We start from the raw sequence: 20,882 nt of genomic DNA, 5'->3' as shown, positions 1-20,882 counted from the left end.
TCTTCACATGGCCAACAGCCACACCCAGACACAGTACCTTCTTCATCTGGAACTTGATCGTGGATTTCACTTCATCGACTTTAGCTACCATGATCTCATTGTGGGTCAGCAAAGCCCGAGCCCAGGATTCATGGGATCTGCTTAATCAAAGACTCTGAAGCCAAAAAGGCATCATACTTCTTGGCCAGCTTCTTGACTAGTTTTTCTCGTTGAGTTTTATCAGTGCCTCAATATCCATGTGGGGAATATCCACAGCCTTGGCCTCATCACAGTGCTGCTGGTCCCCCAGAACACATACAGAGAACTTTGGGCGGGGAGTGGACTTAAGCCTGATGGCACCCGAGAAGTGTTTGTCCTTCTGAGGGTCACAGTTCTTCAAGCTAATCTGCAGTTCCGTCTCCAAAAACTTGCGGCACTTGCACTGGTTCCCATGCAGGACTTCCCACACCACCTTGTAGAGGGTGTCGCAAAAGACTTTGCTGCTCACGATGCCTGAAAAAGAGCTTGTTTGTTTTTTTGATACAGTTGTGAATGGGACTGTTTTCTTAATTTGTTTCTGATAGCTGATTATTGGTGTGCAAAAATGCAACTGATTTCTGAATATTAATTTAGTGTCCTACTTTACTGAATTCATTTATCAGTTCTAATAGTTTTTTGGTGGAATCTTTATGGTTTTCTACATATAGTATCATGTCATCTGCAAATAAGTTTTACTTCTTCCTTTCCAGTTTGGATGCTTTTTGTTTTTCTGTCTGATTGCTGTGGCTAGGACTTCCAATACTATTGAATACAGGTGGTGAAAGTGGGTGTCCTTGTCTTGCTCTTAATACAACACTTTTAGCTTTTCACTGTTGAGTATGATGCTAGCTGTTGGTTTGTAATATATGGCCCTCATCGTGTTGAGGTATGTTCCTTCAATTCTCACTTTGCTCAGAGTTTTTTTAATCATAAATGGATGTTTCATCAGGAATGTTGGCCTGTAATTTTTTTTTTTTATAATGTCTTTGTCTTTTCTTGGTATCAGGGTAATATTGGCCTCATAAAATGAACTTGGGAGCCTTCCTCCCTCTTCAATTTTTTGGAACAGTTTGAGAATTAGGCATTAATTCTTCTTTGAATGTGTGGTAAAATTCACTCATGAAGCCATCTACTCCAGGACTTTTATCGAGAGTTTTTTTGATTATTGATTTGATTTCGTTAGCAGTTATCAGTCTTTTCAGATTTTGTTTCTTCTTGATTCAGTCTTAGAAGATTATATATTTCTAGGAATTTATCCATTTCTTCCAGGTTGTCTAATTTGTTGGCATATAATTGTTATAGTATTTTCTTATAATCCTTTGTTTTGCTGAGGTGTCAGTTACTTCTCTGATTTCTGATTTTATTTATTTGGGTCTTCTCTCTTTTGTCCTTGATGAGTCTGCTTAAAGGTTTATCAATTTTGTTTATCTTTTTAAAGAATAAGCTATTGGTTTCATTGATCTTTTGTTTGTTTTTTAAGACTCCATTTCCTTTACTTCCAATCTGATCCTTATTATTTCCTTTCTTCTACTCACTTTGGAACTCTTTGTTCTTTTTCTAGTTCTTCAGGTATAAGGTTAGACTGTTTGAGCTTTTTCTTATTTCTTGAGGTAAGCTTGTATTGCTATAAATTTCCCTTTTAGGACTGCTTTGGCTGTGTCTACAGATTTGGGGTGGTTGTATTTTCATTTTCATTTGTTTTATTTGTTTCATTTTCATTTGTCTTTGCTATCTTCCTTGATCTTGTTAACCCATTCATTGTTCAGCACTATATTATTTAGCCTCCATGTATTTGTGTTTTTCAGTTTTCTTCTAATTGATTTCTAGTTTCTTACCACTGTGATTGGAGAAGATGCTTGATATAATTTGAAACTTATAATATCTATTCTTTATAGGCAAGAATTTTTTCAATATACAAAAACTAGAACTTTAAAAAAACAAATATAGATACTAATTAAGACCAAAAAAAAAGTTCAATTTTAGTTATCAAAATGGTCTCATGGGTTCCATCCACTGATTTCAAAACATGTACTGTTGCATATTTGCATTTATAAAAGTAAATGTTACATAATTTTAAGAGGTATGACAGAACATTAGTTAAGATCATGGGCTCCGGTCTCAAATTGCTTAAATTTGAATCCCACCTCTGTCCACTTACCAGCTATGTAACTTCTAGCCTCAAATTTCCTCAGCAATAAAATAGAGATAGAGTACTACCTACTTCCAAGGATTGTTAGAATGAGTAAATGAAAAGAACTTAGCATGGTGCTTAGTAAACTATAAATACATAATAAATGACTATTACTATTACGCTAACATAAGATCTCTTTCCTTGTTTTAAAAATTAGGGTTCACTACATTTCACTTGGTAAAATGTGTCCACTGCTTAAAAGGAAAGCATTGGGCAAATGACTCAGCCCCCTGTATTTCAAAAATTATGCACTGGAGATAAAATACATTTTTACTTACAAAACAAAACACTCCAGTTCATTAACCCTGAAGGGAAAAAATATCCGAATATACTGTGAATTAGTAAACATACCACATACTCACCTGCCCAAGGAAAAAAAAAATCACAATTTGAAATTTATTAGATCCTGGACCAATAATTCTTATTTTAAAAAAGTTAACTTCCTTTTATATCCTCCATACAAGTATGATAATACTTCACAAATTTCCTGGATGAATCTGATAGAATGAATAATACCATAAACATTAGTCTCAAACTAATTTTAATATCTGTACCAATTTGAGAGTTTTTGTAATATTCAATGAAAACTAAATAACAGACCAAATCACTCTAAAATTATAGTTTGGGGAGTTAAAGGTGGATTTTTCAATGAATAAGTAGTAACTGAAAACTGTCCAATATGCTTCATTTTCTTTTTCTCTAAAACCTGCTCTTTTTGCCACTGGTGCCATTTTCATTTTAGTGGTAGCCCCAACACTCTGGAGGTCAAACAAGAGCTCTCAAAATTAGGGTTCCCCCCAATCCCTTCAGTTGATCAACAGTAAGAACTATCATTTCTATTTCTAATTCATCTCAGTGCTTTAGATGAATCCTCTACTCTCCATAGGGGGGCTAACCTATACAGTAGGTTGAGAAAGGCAAAGGAACTGTCCTTAAATTAATCTGAAAGATGACTTAGAATTAAAACAGGTGAAAAAGTAGGGGAGAAGATTCAAGAAAAGGAAAGCAAATGTAAAGATTCTCGGCAGGAGAAAGAATATAGAAATCAAAGAACAGAAAGGCTATGTGGATTCTCTGAGAAAAGCTGGCCAGTTCTAAAATAAAACTGATGACTAATGATAGCCCAAATACTGCAGGACACTCTTCACAGACAGGGTGACTACATATTCAAGTTAGCCAAAAGCATCGCAGTTTATGTCTATCATCTCCATGTAATTGTTAATGTGTTTCCTTTCACTCTCAAATCTAAGTATTAGTCATGTTTAGAACAGGGCATAGTTATCCAAAGAATAACCACTGAAGGAGATTGCAGGAAGAAGATTCAAGTTCTGAAAACAATCACTATGTCTATATAATAAAATCATTTCTGACTCCTGCACTAAAGTTCTAATCATATCATTCTCAAACTGTTTTTTCCATACTGGGATTGTCTACCTGATGGAAATCCCATTGTTTCTTCAAAGTATAGCTCTTTCAATGAGGCTTTTGCTGATAACCCATTTAGAATTCATTACTCCTCTGCAGCACTTAATTTATACATTTACTTGTGGCATACTTAACATATATGTGTCAGTTTCGTTGTCTAAATAAATCTTTTCTATGCTGAGATACCCAAAGTCCCTAGCATATTGTATAGTAAAACTTCATGTAACATCGTCTATAGGTTCTGCGATTTTAAGCAAAACAAAATATAATGACACCAATTTTACCATAGGCTGATATAAACAAGCTAAGTTCCTAAGGCATCTCATTATTATAACTAAAGTATGTTGAATGAAATAACATCGTTTGAGGACATGTTGTATTGCATTATCACTCAATGTTTTTAATAACCAATGCCATATTTTACATTTCTCATTTGTTATGCAAAATCTGCGAAATGTTCTAAGAGAAAAAAGTTCTGCGATTAAATATAGGAAATAAAAATCTTTTTTCAGTGATTAACGATGCTTGTTAATTTATTAAATACTAAGAAATCCAAAACTAACAAATCTGTACTGCTTTGTTTCACTCAGCATTTTCCAAATGTATTTGACCACAGAACCCCTTTGAAGGATTTGTTTACTACAAAAATATTGTGGGAAATTATGCTAAATGATGCTAGCAGTTGTAGGTTTCTATTTCTGTTCTTTTAATACAAGAAGTCATTTTTAATTTAGTAATATATTCCAAAGTAATGTTTTTAGCTGTTTTTTAAAAATAATCGTGCCATTTGACCATCTGTGGTTTTCAAAAGTATTTTATAAGGCGTTTTCCACTTGATCATTTAACAAATACATAGGACGATGTAATTATTTAACATCTTAAAAAATATTTCTCCCAAATTATCAGCCAAATAACGAAATATGAAGTAAGGATAGTAAATACTTGGTTCCTAATACTCTCTTTCTATAAAGTCTCTCCTTCCACCACTAATCACCTGCCACTAATCTCTCCTACGAAGTACAGATACATTATCAGAATTGTTCTCAACTCGAAGTTCAAGTGTCCATTTATAATCAATTGAAGGTCTACGGCCATGCCTCCCTGAACAAGCCGAATCTCGTCTGATCTCAGAAGCTAAGTAGGGTTGGGCCTGGTTAGTACTTGGATGGGAGACCACCCAGGAACACCAGGTGCTGTAGGCAATAAATAAATAAATAAATAATCTGTCAATCGAAGTTGGCAAACAAGATAAAATACTTACCATTTAATTACCATTAAAGTGGTAACATTACCACTATTTTACCTTGTTTTGGAAGTTCTAATCTATGCAATAAGAAAAATGAAATATAAAATGTAAAACTAGTGAAAAGGAAACAAAATTGTCATTTATAGGTAATACACTTGTTTATTTGAAAAGTCTAAGATAGAAGACTAAAAAAGCATTAGGAATAAGAATACATGTCAACAGTGACTCTTTACAAAATTCAACATTCAAGAAATCAACAAAATTGTGAAACAGTAATAATTAGTTAAAATATAATAGAAAAATAATCCAATTCACAATACAACTAAACATAAAAAGTTCTGAAAATAAACAAGAAATAGCAGGAAAACAATTACAAAACTTTTCAGAGGGTAAACAGGTGACATACCATGCTTACTAAAGAGAAAAATCAATACTAGAAGAACTCAATTTCCTCACAAAATAGGGAAGGATGGGGTGAGTATGAGGAAACAAGACAAAACCTTTACCAAAGACATTTGGAAGAATAAAGGTAAAAATAACATCCAAGAAAATACTGAATCACAGTAACACGGAGAAAACTATGCCCTACCATATATCTAAGGTATAATAACTAAAATATATGATACTGGCATGGCAATTAATGAAATGGAATAAAAAATACAAAGTCCAAAGCATACTTGAAAAAAAATCAGAATATGACCAGTAAGTAACCAGTAGAAAATTTTGGATTACTACCTTATACTTGACATCAAAATAAATTCCAAATAGAATAAAAAGAAATTGAAAAAGTGAAAACACTAGACAATAGGAAAGTCTTTTAACTTGAAAAAGAAAACAAATCCTCATGAGAAAGTTTAATAAACTTGATCATATTAAAAATAAAATTTGGAAAAATTTAGACAATCTGGAGTGTTTGTATTAACAGTGGTTAATACAATACCCTTCCTATAAAGCAGTCTTAGAATCCACTAAAAAGCAGCATCCCAATAGAAAATGATCAAAGACCATAAACAAGCAGTAAACATTCAATTTCACCTCAAGTTAAAATTGAGATACATTTTCTCAGACTAGCAAAGATACAAATAAATATAGATTATAGATTATCTCATATTTTTTTAAAAATCTAAATTTACTTAGGAAATTTCTCATTATATGGCGATCTAATTCACTCTTTAGTGACTGCATAGTCTTTTATTGTATTATATTGATGGACATTTAGGTTGCTTCAAGTTTTTTTCCAAATATAATATTATAGTTGTTTTCTTTGTATATATAAGTTGGCTTATATATTTAAGTATATGTGTGTGTAACGTGTGTATGTATGATCAATTCCTAGAAGTGGAATCATGTAATTAAAGGGCACAGGCACTTAAATGTTTGATGTTACTAAACTGCCTACCAAAAAAATTCCACACACACACACACACACACACACACACACACACACACACACTCTGTATTCATGTTTCTCGAGAACTTCTCTACCAGTCGGGATTAAGTTATTTTCATCTTCTTCATTTGGTAGGCAAAAAAATGTTATCTCATTGTTAAATGTCCATTTTGTTGTTTTATTTTATTGTTTTTATATTTTAAATTTTGAATAAGAATCTTTCCACATAGTTATTAACCATCTGTGATACTTATTTGTATCAACTGTTTGACTATGGAATTTTTTAGGTGACCTGAGGCACTGGTTCCCAAACCATTATAATAAATGGCTAACACTTAGCAGAAACCTCACCCTGTGTCTGGCACTTTTTTCCAACCACTTTATGTGACTTAATTCAATTTAACCTCCATAAAACCTCATCAAGTAAGTACTGTTAACATCTCTATTTTACAAGTGAAGAAATAAAGGTAATAAGAGGTTGAGGGGACACGGACGGACGGACATGGACGGACACACACACACACAGAGCTCTGAAAAAGGCTCCCCAGAAAAAAGCCCAAACTTCTGACTCTCCAAAATCTGGCCCTATCTTCATACTTTTTCATCATTTCCTGATGTCATGTTCCCATCTCCATCCCCAAAGTAAATGTTCTCGCTATTATGAATAACCTGTAGCTCATCCAATCTTTCAGATAGTTTCATGCCTCTGGACCACTGTGCACAGTACTCACACTTTTCCAATCTTAACAGTAAACACCTACCTACTCAGTTTTCATGACTGAGCTAAAGTTAACGATTCCATAATGATGCCATCTCACACAACCCGCGTACGCCCAATTTCCTAAACAAAGAAGAATTCACAACTGTCTTTCCTAGCACTATTACAGCAGATGTGTCTATGATAGCAACTATAAAATTTTTACTCTAAAGTTAGGGATGCTACAAGGAATCAAGTATCCATACACATTTCTGAAACTGTACCACAAAATATCCCATTCTTTTTGTAAATCCACCTGCTGACAAAAAAATGGAGTTATACAAACATAAATTTTTAACCTCATTTTGAAGACTGTCTAAAAAAGAAATCAATAAAAATAAAGTTCTTATACAAAGGCCTATAGAGTTATATACAAAATTAAAAACAATCTAGTTTCTTTCAACAGAACCTTAATGAAGTCAAGAATCTGTAAAGAATTATCGAGACTCTACATGTCTCAAAGCAGGGAGGCAGGTTAAAATGTTTCATAGACTAGAGAGATTTTGTTTGTTCTTTATTGCTATAAGCCTAACTAGCACCTACAATGCCCAACACATAATAGAAAGTCAATAAATATTTGCTGAATTAAAAAAATTACTGTTTTGTTAATAATTTAAAACTTGTTTATATTAAAAACATCCTAGAGTGTACTTTAAAACTTGCAAGAATCTCAAAGACTACGCAGAAGCTTCATAGTTCTTATGCTTTCAACAGGGCACTCCTAATTAAATGTCCAAACCTCTTCCTCACCCCAATGGTAATGTTAGTCTTTACCTATTGCTTCTGCATTCAAACATTCCCTACTTATACTTTCAAATCTATTCATACTAATGATCTTTATAATCATTTTATCAAGTTACAAAATATAAAAGTTGTTATGGGAAGAAAAAAAAACATTTTTATACAGGCAAGTCTCACTTTGCACTGTAGTGCAGGACCATAAAAACGACCCTGCGAGTTGAAAGCGACGGAGCAAAGCAATCTTAATAATCAAAGAGAAAAAATTACAATTGTTCTATCTTTAAACTTTGTCAAAGTTTAAACTTTGCCATACTTTGTCAAAATATTTAAAACCATTTAAAATTCTTTGTCAGCTATAAATATATAGGGAAATGGAAAATACTGTGTAATATTTACAATTTTATAATTTAAAAATAAGAAACTGAGAATCAGTGTTTTATTTCATTATAAAAAAATGAACTTAAGAGTAGACAGTACTTGCCTTCTTTTCCTTATACAACTTATGATACAGAAAAAGCATCTTTTCTACACCTTTAAAACTGTCATAATCCTTTCCAACTTTGGTTCAGCTTCCAAACATTTTACCCTTTACCCTTTTAATCTATTTCTAAAAGTTTCTTTACTGTGAAATTCTTGCTGTGAGTCGTTTCTTTTAACACATCCTTTTTGTCACATCCACTTTCCTCATTTATATTGATAAATTCACCTTTACTAAGTTCCTCGGGGTTCTTATCTATATTCTCCCCCTTTATGACCACTTCAGTATCCTATTTTTTATATTCATCTGACTTTTTCAATACAGTTCATAACTTCATTTAGGCAGGCCTAGCTCTTGTTCTATGTCTTCATTTATGTGGCTATTTTCAAATCTTCTGACATCCAATTCTTCATATCTAATGTTACCACTTGTCATTTCTTTTCTGTACTTTGACCTTCGTTGGTCAACTCTCTCCTTTGATTATCCAGTTTAGTCACATGGATTTACACTTGGAGATAAGGAGGTAACACAACTACACATTTTGCTATCTGTGCAAGAAATGCATAACAGATGCACAGTGATCAATCTCAAGACTTTGAGAGAAGTAACGCTAACTGGTCACTGATCACGATAGATATCTCTAACTATGTAGTAATCTGTGAACTGAAGAGCTAGCATCAAAGTTTATACGGTACACAATTACAGTTAACATACCATGGTAAATGACATCTGAACTTTGTTGTTGGTGTGTTATTTGGTGTGTTATTTAACTAAACTGTGGCAAATGACCTCAAACATATCAGAAGCCTGCAAAGTGAAGACTGAATGTAAAAAGAAAACCATTATGTGAAAAATATCTGCTGTCAAATATGACTGTTAACATCAACATGGTTATACTTTAGTAACGGCTCTGTTACTAATTCACTAACAGACCTTACTTAACTCGTTGGAATCTCAAAATAAAGTTGGTCTACAAAATTCTAAAAAGTTCTCTACAAACTCTCAAACTTGATGCTCACAACTCACTTCAAGCTAGGCATAAATTAAGAACTCAAATTGATGTAATGGAGACTGAAAACTTAACAAAGACACTATAAAAGTAGATCTCATTCTCTCTTTATAGGAGCTTTTTTCCTAAACGACTTTTTAAGACACTAACATTCCTTTAAAATGTAATCAAATCCATCTTATTTTCACATTTTTATTCATTTTTTAAATTTAAGTACAGTTAATTAAACATAATAATTATTTCTACTGAAATTATTTTGACATGAACAAAAAATTAAATAGGCTTGATTTCTCCATCAAAAGAAGCCTGGCTACTAACTTATTGTTGGTATACTTAGCGTTTCTAATTCATATTTTGCGTGCTGTCAGAAAACTTTGTTAGTATTTTTAAAATGCTATGTAGAATAAAAACCAAAGTTCTAACTAGAAACAGTTAAGTTGGATTTTACAAATCCATAATTCTATAAAATGAAGCAACTTAATTTTAAGTTCAGAAATATACTGAACAAGCCATTAGAAACATATTATTAAAGAGAATGTTTCACAGAACATATCACTTAAGTGTTAAATGTTAAATTCACATTATATACTTTAACGGGAAAAAAATCTGTTCAGATAGCTACAAAAACCTAATAAATATAATACAGTCAAAATTTATCATCAAATATAAAGTATGGATTCTCAGTCACACTGAGAAACAGCTTCAAACAAAAATCAGATTCAATTGTGAAGCTATGACCTAAAATGACTTCTTTTATGACTTCTTTTCACAACAGCTAAGGAAAGAATTAAGCTATCCAGAATTAAAAAGGAAAAAAAAGTCATTTTTGAATAGGTAGATAATGTCTCCCTTACAATCTGAATGTGTAGAATGCTATATTCCTCCTTAAATGGAAAGTAAAAGGAAAATATACATTCAGATGATTATTTACAATATGTGTAGAATTATTAAACTACACTTTTTTCACTAAGTCTTTTTTTCCCACCAAGTCTTTTATTCCAAAATGATGTATAAATTTGGTTACTAATTTGAAAAACCAAGAACCTTTATAATAAAATCTATGATGTTCCTCAAGGAAAATATGTTCAGTGCTCCCTAAAGTCTATAGCAAATATGAACTTGTAAATTATAAAACTTAAAACAAATAAAAGATTTCTTCAATTATTTAAGGTAAAAATTAAAACTTCAGATCCCTGACTTAAATCAAGGGGCATATTGCCACAACATAAAAAAGTAAAAATCCAAAAAAATTTCCTAAATCATATATTAACAAGAAAACTGAAGAGCCAACTAATGTCTAGTTTCGAAGTATCTGTGAAATGAAGACAGAAGGCAAAAGTTACTCAGCCTGCAAACATCTGCAGCCATATAAGAAACCTTTGAAAAAGAACAAAAGCCCAGAAGTAGTGGTTCTCTTTGTGTGCTTCTTAAACCCTTATGGGTCTCATGACCCTTTCAAGAGTCTCCAAAGTCAAAACTATTTTTTTTTAATTAAGTTTATTAAGGTAATATTGGTTAATACAATTATACAATTTTCAAAACTATTTTTACAGTAATAATACAAAGACATTATTTGTATTTTTACTGTGTTAGCATTTGCACTAATGGCACAAAATCAAGTCTGGGTACAATACTGTCCCCTAGACAATGGTACCAAACTCTAATGGTAGTCATTGTATTCATCAAGGCCCAATAATGGCTGTCATGCACTGTGAAGCCATCATCCTAAAATGATTCTTATATTAGAGAGAAAATAAAATTTAAATATTTTTAATAATCTTGAGAGAATATCTTATAAAATTAACCAGATATCATCAAGCACTTCTATTTAAAGAAAAACAACTTAAAAGCAAGCCCAGGCATTTCAGTCTTAATTGTAATTAAAATATTGACTCCTTTATTGATATCCCATTAACAACCTCTATCATAAAAGACATTACCAAAATCTAAGTTCTTTGTGTTTTTTTTTCCCAAAACCACAATTAATGTATGGTAACAAGACTATATGAATTATACTTTTGTGTAACATTTAATACATTAAACAAAATAATATAAGTAGAGACCAAAAGGATTAATCATAAATTGTCACTATTAAATCATTTTTAACTAAATTTTCATAATTCTTAATTCTCAAATCTAATTTATAGTGTCACAGTATATTAATCCCAGATAATCTGACAGACCAGCAAAAAGGAAACCAACAAAATATATCTAACAAGTACGAAAACTTAGCATTTCTGGATCATTCACCTTACACAAAACAAGTTATTTGTCTTTTTGAATGAACATTTTACTGAATGCATATACACTATCTCTTTCTAAATGTCAGGAAAAGACTATATATACAAATGAGTTATGACCACGTTATACGCTAGAAAGTAATTTAGTAAATTGCTTTCCTTGCTATAGAAACTAGATGCAATCACACATCTAAAACGTTTTTGTTGTTTTTAATTTTTAACTTTCAATTAGAGTTGACATTCAATATTATTTTATTCTAAAACTTTTAATTGATGAAATGTCTGTAAATGTTTTAAAATTAAAGTCAGCTGTTCATTTTTTGAAAAGACCCACACAGCTCAGAAACATAACTCTTTAAACCAAGAATATATATTAATTATATACTTATATATCTGTATTTATGTAAGAATTGACATATATATAAAATTTCAATTACAGTTCTGTAATATTCAAAAATTTTAAATAATCATGTGTCACTTTGGTGAGAATATAAAATTTTAAGCCCTAATAAGTTATATTATATACACATTTAAAATATATACACTTTAATATAACATCTTTTAAAAGAAATGGCAACAATTGATAATACAGTAAAGGCTATTATCCATGCCAACACTCATTCACACATCCTTTACAAATCTCTTAACCTCTAGTAGAACGGTTCCTGGGAACAAAAATAAGAGACAAAAGCTTACCTTTAAAACATGTAAAATAGACACTTGTTGCCATGTTTGTTCACCAATAAAAAAATAACATGAAAGTCCCTCTAGGGGAAATGATTAAAAGATGTATTAATAAACATATTATGAAATTCTATGCAGACTTTGTTACAAAGAATAATGTAGAAAGTTCTGGGGATGGATGGTGGTGATTTTTGCACTTAATGCCACTAAACTATGAATTTATATGGCAAAGTTTATGTTATGTATATTTTATCACAATAAAAAGAGTAAGGTAGATTTTAATGTACTACGATGGTACAAATACACTGAGAGAAAACAGAGATGGTTTCACACTCTGCAACAACTAAGGACAGATGCTTTTTAAATTAAAAGACAAAAAGTCAACAAAGAATTAGAAGAAAATATAATGAAGAACCAGATAGAAATTTTAGAACTGAAAAAGTAAAAAACCAAAATAAAAACTCATTAAATGGTTACCAGGGGCTGGGGGATAGGGGTATTGAGTAGTTATTTAATGAGTACAGAGTTTTAGTCTGGGATGATGGAATAATAGTTCTGGAGATAGTCAGTGGTTATATAATGTGAAAGTTATTAATGCCAATTAATCGTACACTTAAAAATGGTTAAAATGGTAAATTTTCTGTTATGTATATTTTGCCACAATAAAAACAAATACATTATGAATAAAACTAAAACAAACCTTCAGTCATGGGCTCAAAAGCAAAACAGAGATGGAGATAAAAGAGTCGTGAAAATCAATTAATAGAAACTACCTAATCTGAATGAGAGAAAAAAAATGGCGGGGGGGGGGGCGGACAGAACAAAGCCTCAGAAACCTGAGACATTAGAAGGTATAACATTGATGTGATCAGAATCCTAGGAGAGAAAAACTGTAACGCAAAAATATACTTGAAGAAATAACGGCTGTAAACTCCTCAAATCTGAAAAAAGACATACATCTTCAGATTCAAGATAAGCAAACCCCAAACAGGATAAATCTAAAGATATCCACACCAAGACACTCATAATCAAACTGCTGAAAACTAAAGACAGGAAAAAAAAACTTTAAAACAGCTAGAGAAAATGATGCACTACTTTTCATTGCAGATTTCTCATCAGAAATCTTGGATGCCAAAAGAAAAGTGGAAAAACATCTTTAAAGTGCTGAAAGAAAAGAACTGTCAATTCCTAAATCTACATACAATGAAAATACCCTTTACAAATAAAGGTAAAAAATAAAGATACTCTCTGATGTGGAGAACTAGAAGCATTCACTGTCTGTGGACCTGTTCTAGAAAGAGAATTTTTAAGGTTCTTTATATATAAAGTAAAATATCGAGAGGAAATTTAGAATATCAAAAATGAAGAAAAAGCAACAAAATTGGTAACAATCTAAACAAATAACTATTTATAAATACAGAACATTCTTCTGCCCTTGAGCTCTTTTACATCGTATGAGATTTAATATGGATTTGTAAAGACAACCACAACATAAAGGGAGAGAATAAAACAACCATTATTATCTAAATTTCACCTGAAGTGATAACTTATTGAGTCCACTTTGGTTACTCACCAACAAATATTTATTGAACATTTGCCTACTACAGATGCTGGTAACAATGTTAAAATAGAGCAAGAAATAAAACAAACTTCCTTCATAGTCCAGCAGAGAATAAAGGTAAGAAACAAAGAACTACAAAGTTAGAGGAATGTTGTCGTGAAGAAGGAAAAAAATGCTATGATATTTAAATTAACAGGAATTTAACCTACACTAAAAATTAAAAAGGAATCTTTTAGATGAGAAGACTGAAAGAGCACTTACTACAGGGAGTTTTAAGGAGAGCAAAAGCACACAGAGAAACTGAAAGAGGTCTATGACAGAAGAAATGGGGGATAGATTTAAGGGAGATGAGAGAGAAAACTAAACATATAATTAGAGTCATGTATTCCCAGCCTTGAATGACTTTTATCATATGATTAACAGAAAGCCATTGAGAATTTCATGTAGAGAAGTAACATGATTATATTAAAGATTTTAAGAGAGCATATCGGGAACATCTTATGGAAAAAGGACTAACAAACACATTGATAATTTAAAAAAAAAAAACTAATGTGAAGGAAATGTCATGGGTTGAATTGGGATAATTTGAGCATCAAAGTAAATAATGGCAACAATGGATCATAATACACTGATTTAAGAATCCATGAAACCACACCAATACTAAGAAATATATAAGCACACATAGAAGTAAAATGTAAGACAAAGGTCTAAAACAGGGTGAAGGGAAGGAAGATAAATGAAATACTGTTGTAAAAGATGACAAATGATATAACTTTAAAGGCAATAACTTAAAAATGCATGTTGTAATCTCTAGGGCAACCTCTAAAGAATATATCACACAAAGAAGTCCATGTAAACACTCAAAATGGAAAGGTGAAATGAGAGCATAAACACAACCTGAAACTAATATAATATTGAACATCAATTGTAATTGGGGAGAAAAAAAACACACAAATACCAAGACGGAAGACATAAACCAAATGGTATAAGTAATTACATTTTATCTAAATGGAACAAGCACAACAATTAAAAAGTACCACATTAGGAGAAAAAAAGGCAAGACCCAACTACACGGTATTACAATAAACACATGTTAAATATAGAGACACGGATTCACTGAAAGTAAAAGAGGGGAGAGGAACACAAAACCATTCAAATACTAAGCATAACAAACCTGATATAACAATATTAATGTCAGAGAAAGTAGATTTAAAGAGAAGTATTACAAAAATAGTCATTTAATAATGATCAACAAGATAATTCTAAATGTATAACAACTAATTAACACAACTTCAAAACACTTGAAGCAAAAACCAGAACTAAAGTGATAAACAGAATCCCCAATTATGTACATTTATAACTTGTCAGTAATTTTAGAACGAGACAAAAAAAAAGGGAAGACAAAATCTTAACAACCCTACCAATAAACTAACCTAAGTGTTATATATAAAAACACCAAGTAAATGTAGTATGTAGTCCTTTTAAGTGTACACAGATCAAGCACAAAGATATTCCTCATGCTGAGTCATAAAAAAGCATCGATAAAAATAAAATAATTGAAATTAGAGAATATATTCACTAACCTCAGGAGTATTAAACTAGATATCACTAACAACGTTAAAATTTGTACACTAAACATGTTTCTAAAAAAACCATGTATCAAAGTAAAAAAAAAAAAATCAGAAGAAGAAATTATTTTGAACTAAATAATAATGAAAACAAAACTTACCAAGAGTTTTGGGATGCATTAAAAGCAGTACTTACAGATGTCGATAGCTTTAAACATCTGTATTTTTTAAAACGGTGTCAAATCAAAAAGCTAAGAAAAGAGAGCAAAGTAATCCCAAAAGGAATGAGAAGGAAATAAATAAAGATATGATAAAAAGCAAAAAATGGAAAACAATTAAAAATTCAGTGAAATCAAAGTTGATTCTTTCGAAATATCAATATAATTGAAAAACTTCTAGCTAGACTGATCAAAGAAAAAATAAAGACACAAACTGACAATATCAGGAATCAAAGAAAGGACACAACTACAAATCTACAGACATTAAAAGGATAAGAGATTATAGATAATTTGGCCAATAAATTCAACTACTTAAGGTTACATGGATGAATGCCTCAAAAGACATAAACTACCAAGAATAAAAATAAAATAAAATTCCTGTTATCTATTTTAAAACTCAAATGATTAATTGAACCTCTCAAAGAAAATTAAAGGCCCAGATGGGTTTACCAGAAAAAATATAATAGTAATCTTTCCCAACCTTATTAAGAAATTAATAGGAAGAAATATTTACAAACTTAATTTCTAAGGCCAGCATTACCCGGACACCAAAACCAGACAAAGAAAATAAAACTTCTAATCAATACTGCACATGAAACATAGATATAAAAATACTTATCAAAACATTATAAACTTAATCCAGGAACATGTAAAAAGTATAATCCATCATAATCATATGGAGCTTACTGCTAACATTCAAAAAACATGAATAGTCTGAAAAAGAACACTCTATATGATCTTCACAATATATGCAAAAAAAGCAACTGATAAAACTTAACTCATGTTAAAAAAAACTCTCAGCAAACTAACAATAGAAGGGACTATCTAAACATGAAAGAGAATCTATGAAAATCCTACAACAAAGGTATCCAAATTGGAAAGGAAGAAATAAAATTTTGTTTGCAGATATGATCTCAAATACGAAAAACCCTATACATCCCGCCAAAAAAAAAAAACCTGCTAGAATAAATTAATTCAACAAAGTAGCAGGATAAAAAAATCAACATACAATATACAATGGAATATTATTCAGTCATTAAAAGAAATTTTGACATATGGTACAACATAGATGAAACCTGAGGACATTATACTAAGAGAAATAGAGACAGAAAGTAGAATGGTAGTTGCCAAAGTTTGGGGGTAAAGAAGAATGGAGAATTATTGTTTAATAGGTGTAGAGTTTGTTTTACAAGATAAAAGAGCTATGCACATGTATGGTGGTGATAGTTGCACACTATAAATGCACTTAATACCACTGAACTGTATACTTAAAAATGGGTAAGACGGTAAATTTTATGTTTTGTGTATTTTACCACTATTTTTTAAAAAAACAAAATGACGAATTTTTCAGATGTACCAAGCTGGAAGAATTCAGCAGCAGCAGCATACCAGCACAAGCATTAAAGTTAAGTCCTTGGGAAAGAAGTAAGATGACACTCCATGGAAATCAGGGTCTACCCAAAGGAATGAAGAGTAGAAGAAATGTAAATATCTGCGTGTACCAATTATAAACGTATTGCCTCTCAACTCCAAAGCAATTATTCGCTGCCTTTGTGATAATAGAGCTGGCACCTATACACATTTCTCCTTTGCCAGCCAGCACGACATTAACCTACGTCAGCAGATGTCACTGAAGGAGTAGCACAGAAGAAAGGGGGTTCTCTTCCCATTAGACTGTGCTCTAAACTGCCTGCTTCAGTGGAGGCTCCTGGCATGCAAGGCACCCAATGACTCTCTATCCAGGTGCCAACTTCTCACCAAATCTCTAGTGACACATGCTTGGTTCTGATCAAGTACCTTGGGAAAACACAACCCCATGAATGGTTTCCTACCAAATTTTGTCAGCATCTCAGACGGTGGTAGGCTTCTCAGAGAATTATGCCAGTGCCCCAGCTGGCTTCTTAGCCAGATTCAACAAGAGGCTTCCTAGAGACTTTTGTCAGCACCCCAGAGGGAAGTTTTTTGCTTGCCACCAAAATTCTGCAGCACCTCAAACTTCCCAGCATCCAGTGGAACATACACTTACCAAGAACTGAATCTCAGCTTTTAAGCTGAGAGATGGGGTATCTTTCAAATGTGTTCCATTCCTGCTCATCTGCCTCAGCCCTAGTGGTTGCTCCCTCTACCTATTCTGCATACTTTAAAGTTCTCTTTCCCCCTTAGGGTTAATTCTGTGTTGCTAGTTAAGAATTCTTTACATTAAACTTTATTCAAACTACTCTGAGGTTTCTGACCTCTGACTAATAAAGGACTGGTACTGGCAGTGGTCACAACAGATAGATCCACAAAGATGAGTTTTGAAGATTGGCTTGGTAGTATCCTTGGCCTTAAGCACAGGGCTCAAGCAGGAAATAGGATGCTAGTAATCCCTGGCATGCAGTGACATCAGAGTTAATCAAGCTATCACCTGTGGTTGATTGTGATGAAGTGCCAACTTAAGCGAGTGCCTTGGGAAACCAAATGGCTGTTGCACTTGACTGTTACGGAAGTAATGATGACTGTAAGGTCTATTACGTGAGATGGATTTTCTAAGTGCCCTTGAGCAGTTACAGAAGAAAACAAGTTCAGGTCCATCAACTCTCAGATCAAATCACAGTCTAAGAAACAGCACTTTCATGACAGTATTAAAAAAAAAAAAAAACCTTAATGCTTGTAACTGCAGGTTGTTATTGTTGAAAATCAAACGCAAAATCTAACTGGACAAACATGTGAATTACATCATCAGGTGATTTCATAGTCTAGCCAAGTTTCTCATGTGAAAAGTTAAGGGCAATGACTGGAGAAAAAATGAGACTCAAACTTAGAATGGGGATATGTGGTTGAACCAGAATGAAAGGGTTAATTTCAAACCTCCAATGGAACTAACTTATCTTCCTGTATCTAAGGAGAGTAGCCAGCCTTCCTTTGCTTGAAAATCCTGTGATATTCTTATGTGTAGCAAATGACCTACAGAAGGATGTTCATTCTCCTCATGACTAACCACAACCAACCAACCTGCTGCCACCAGACCAATAACTAGGTTCATATCTCAGCATGTTATAAAGGGACAGGTACAACTATCACCCAAGAGGAAACAGCTCACAAACTGAAAAATGCCAGAATTTTTCTAATATAAAAAGGCAAAAACCTGGGGAATATGTGTAAAAATAGATGCTAAGGGTATTAGAACAGGAGGCTAAAATTCACTAATATAGGTGAGCTCACTACAGATTCTGAATTTAATGTGTTAGCCTGTGCAGCTGAGAGTGGCTACAATAGCTTACTTGTTTACTGAAACTTACACTCAGGCAAATACAAACGAAAACTACACTAACATGAAAAATGAATATTAAGGTTTAATAAGGCTGAGATACTAAATTTCACTGGCATGTGGAAGAAAAAATCCAGAGGCTTAGGGGGAGACAGGAACATTGTGGAGTGGATTTATCCTCTGCAACCTGTACACCTACTACCCAACTATATTCCCTAAGAAAGCTCAGGAGACACTGTATTAGTGAGGTACAACATAAAAAAACTATGTGGCTGCTTTCTTTTGTAGGTCAGGTATGACTATGGGGAATGTCACCACTGAGACAGGCTCCCTAATTTCACTGATGATGGGATCCCAAAGTGGCAGAGGTCAAGTGGCAGCACTTGACCCCAAAGATAAGGGCAGCAGGGACATACCGGTAATCAGAATGCTTTGGCCCGCAGAGATCTTTGGCAGTGGCTAATTGATCACGATGTCCCTAGGAATGAAATATACGGGCAATTTAAACTATATCACAGAAAAACACCTAAATCTGGTGGCCAAAAATCGACTTGAGTCATCACAGTAGTCATGTAGATTTGCCCAGTTTCCACACTTCAAATTCACAGACCCTTAGCCTCTTGATTAGGCAGAGACTGAGCCCCCTTAATGGACTGTGCACCATTACCACAAGTACACACCATAAATCTTCCTCCAATACTCTCCAAAGGGACAGTCATTTAAGAGTGCAGTGCTTTTCAACAAGGGGCAATTTTGCTCTTCAAGTCTAGAAAATTGGGCATGTCTGGAGGCATTTTTGGTTATCACAACTGGGGAAATCTACTGGCATCTAGTGGGCAGAGGCCAGGGATGCTGTGAAACATCCAACAATGTATATACAACAGCCACCACGACAAAAAATTATCTCGACTTAAATGCTCGTACACAACCTAGACAGTTATCTCCCTGACTTCATCTCCTGCTACTCACTATCACCTCTTTACTGTTCCTAAAACATTCACAGCACTCTCCTGCCTCACAGCCTTTGCCCTTGTTGTTCCCTCTACCTGGAAAATCCTTATTCTCAGATGATGACATAGCTCACTTTCTCACTGCCTTCAGATTTTTGCTTAAATATCACTATTTAAAATCACAATGCCCTTTCCACCATAGAATACTGTATCTTTTTCTCTCTTCAGAAATGCTCCATTTTAAATCCTCTGTTATTTGATTAGCATTTATCTCTCCCATCACTAGAATGTAAACTCCATAGGAACAGAGATTTTCTCCATTTTATTCATTACTGTACCCTACAATGGTTCCCTGTATAAACTAGACAAACATTTGAATGAAAGCAGGAATGGTGACTGGATGGAAATGAGAGATGTGGAGCACTAAGGAATTCTAAGATGACTCCTAAAATGGTTATCTGCTTTTATTTGTCCAGTACTCCATTCTTTTGAAAATAACCTTTTTGGCAGGTATTTCACCTTTTCCTTTTAAAAAATGTGGTATTTTTTCAATGTAGTCACATCTATCATTCCTTTGAATTACATTACATTTTTTTGGTTATGTTTAGAAAAGCATTCCTCATACCAAGATCTAATATTTACCTATGTTTTCTTTGGGGATTTTGATACTTTAATTTTCTTATATTTATGTACTCAATCCTTCTAGAATTTGTTTTGGCATCTAGAGTAAGAAAAAGATATTTTATCTTTTGCCAAAATGACCAGCAGAGTGCCCAAACACCATTTAATGAACAATTTACAACTATATTCTTATATACAGACATGAATCTGTTTATTTGTCTGAGTATTCTTATACCAGTATTACTTAAAGATCCTGCACAACAAGGTACCCACCTACTCCTAGACTCTCCATTCTTCTAATTCAAAACTGTTTTGGCTATCTTTCAAATATTTATAATTCCTAATGAACCTGATCACTGTTTTCTCAAATTCTCCCCTCCTCATCATCAAAAAGAAAAACAAAATTCCATTGTGATACTGACAGAAATAATATTTTAATGGGACACATATTTTTATAACATTGGGTTTTCCCACGCAGGAACACTGTATATTGGTCTATTTTTTTTCCAAGAGTCAGCAAAGCATAGTGGTTACA

The 20,882-nt window shown here is 32.8% G+C and overlaps 1 protein-coding gene and 2 pseudogenes across 4 annotated transcripts in view; 1 reads left to right on the top strand and 2 right to left on the bottom strand.

Annotated features, from left to right (window-relative positions):
• Positions 1-20,882, bottom strand: part of ZMYM4 (zinc finger MYM-type containing 4) — a 144,916-nt gene that overhangs the window by 106,724 nt on the left and 17,310 nt on the right. The window contains exon 2 of one of the 4 annotated variants that reach the window (XM_023529353.1): positions 19,193-19,254. The exons of the other annotated variants lie outside the window; for them this stretch is intronic. The gene's annotated coding sequence lies outside the window, so the exon portion shown is untranslated. The remainder of the gene's footprint in view (positions 1-19,192; positions 19,255-20,882) is intronic. 4 annotated transcript variants of the gene reach the window in all.
• Positions 2-19,853, bottom strand: LOC105290646 (annotated as a pseudogene).
• Positions 4,718-4,836, top strand: LOC111738334 (annotated as a pseudogene).

Source organism: Pteropus vampyrus, unplaced genomic scaffold (genome assembly GCF_000151845.1).
Source record: "Pteropus vampyrus isolate Shadow unplaced genomic scaffold, Pvam_2.0 Scaffold36, whole genome shotgun sequence".
NCBI classification, from domain to species: Eukaryota; Metazoa; Chordata; class Mammalia; order Chiroptera; family Pteropodidae; genus Pteropus; species Pteropus vampyrus.
The sequence above is the reverse complement of the archived record's forward strand: the minus strand, read 5'-3'. Positions and strand labels throughout refer to the sequence as shown.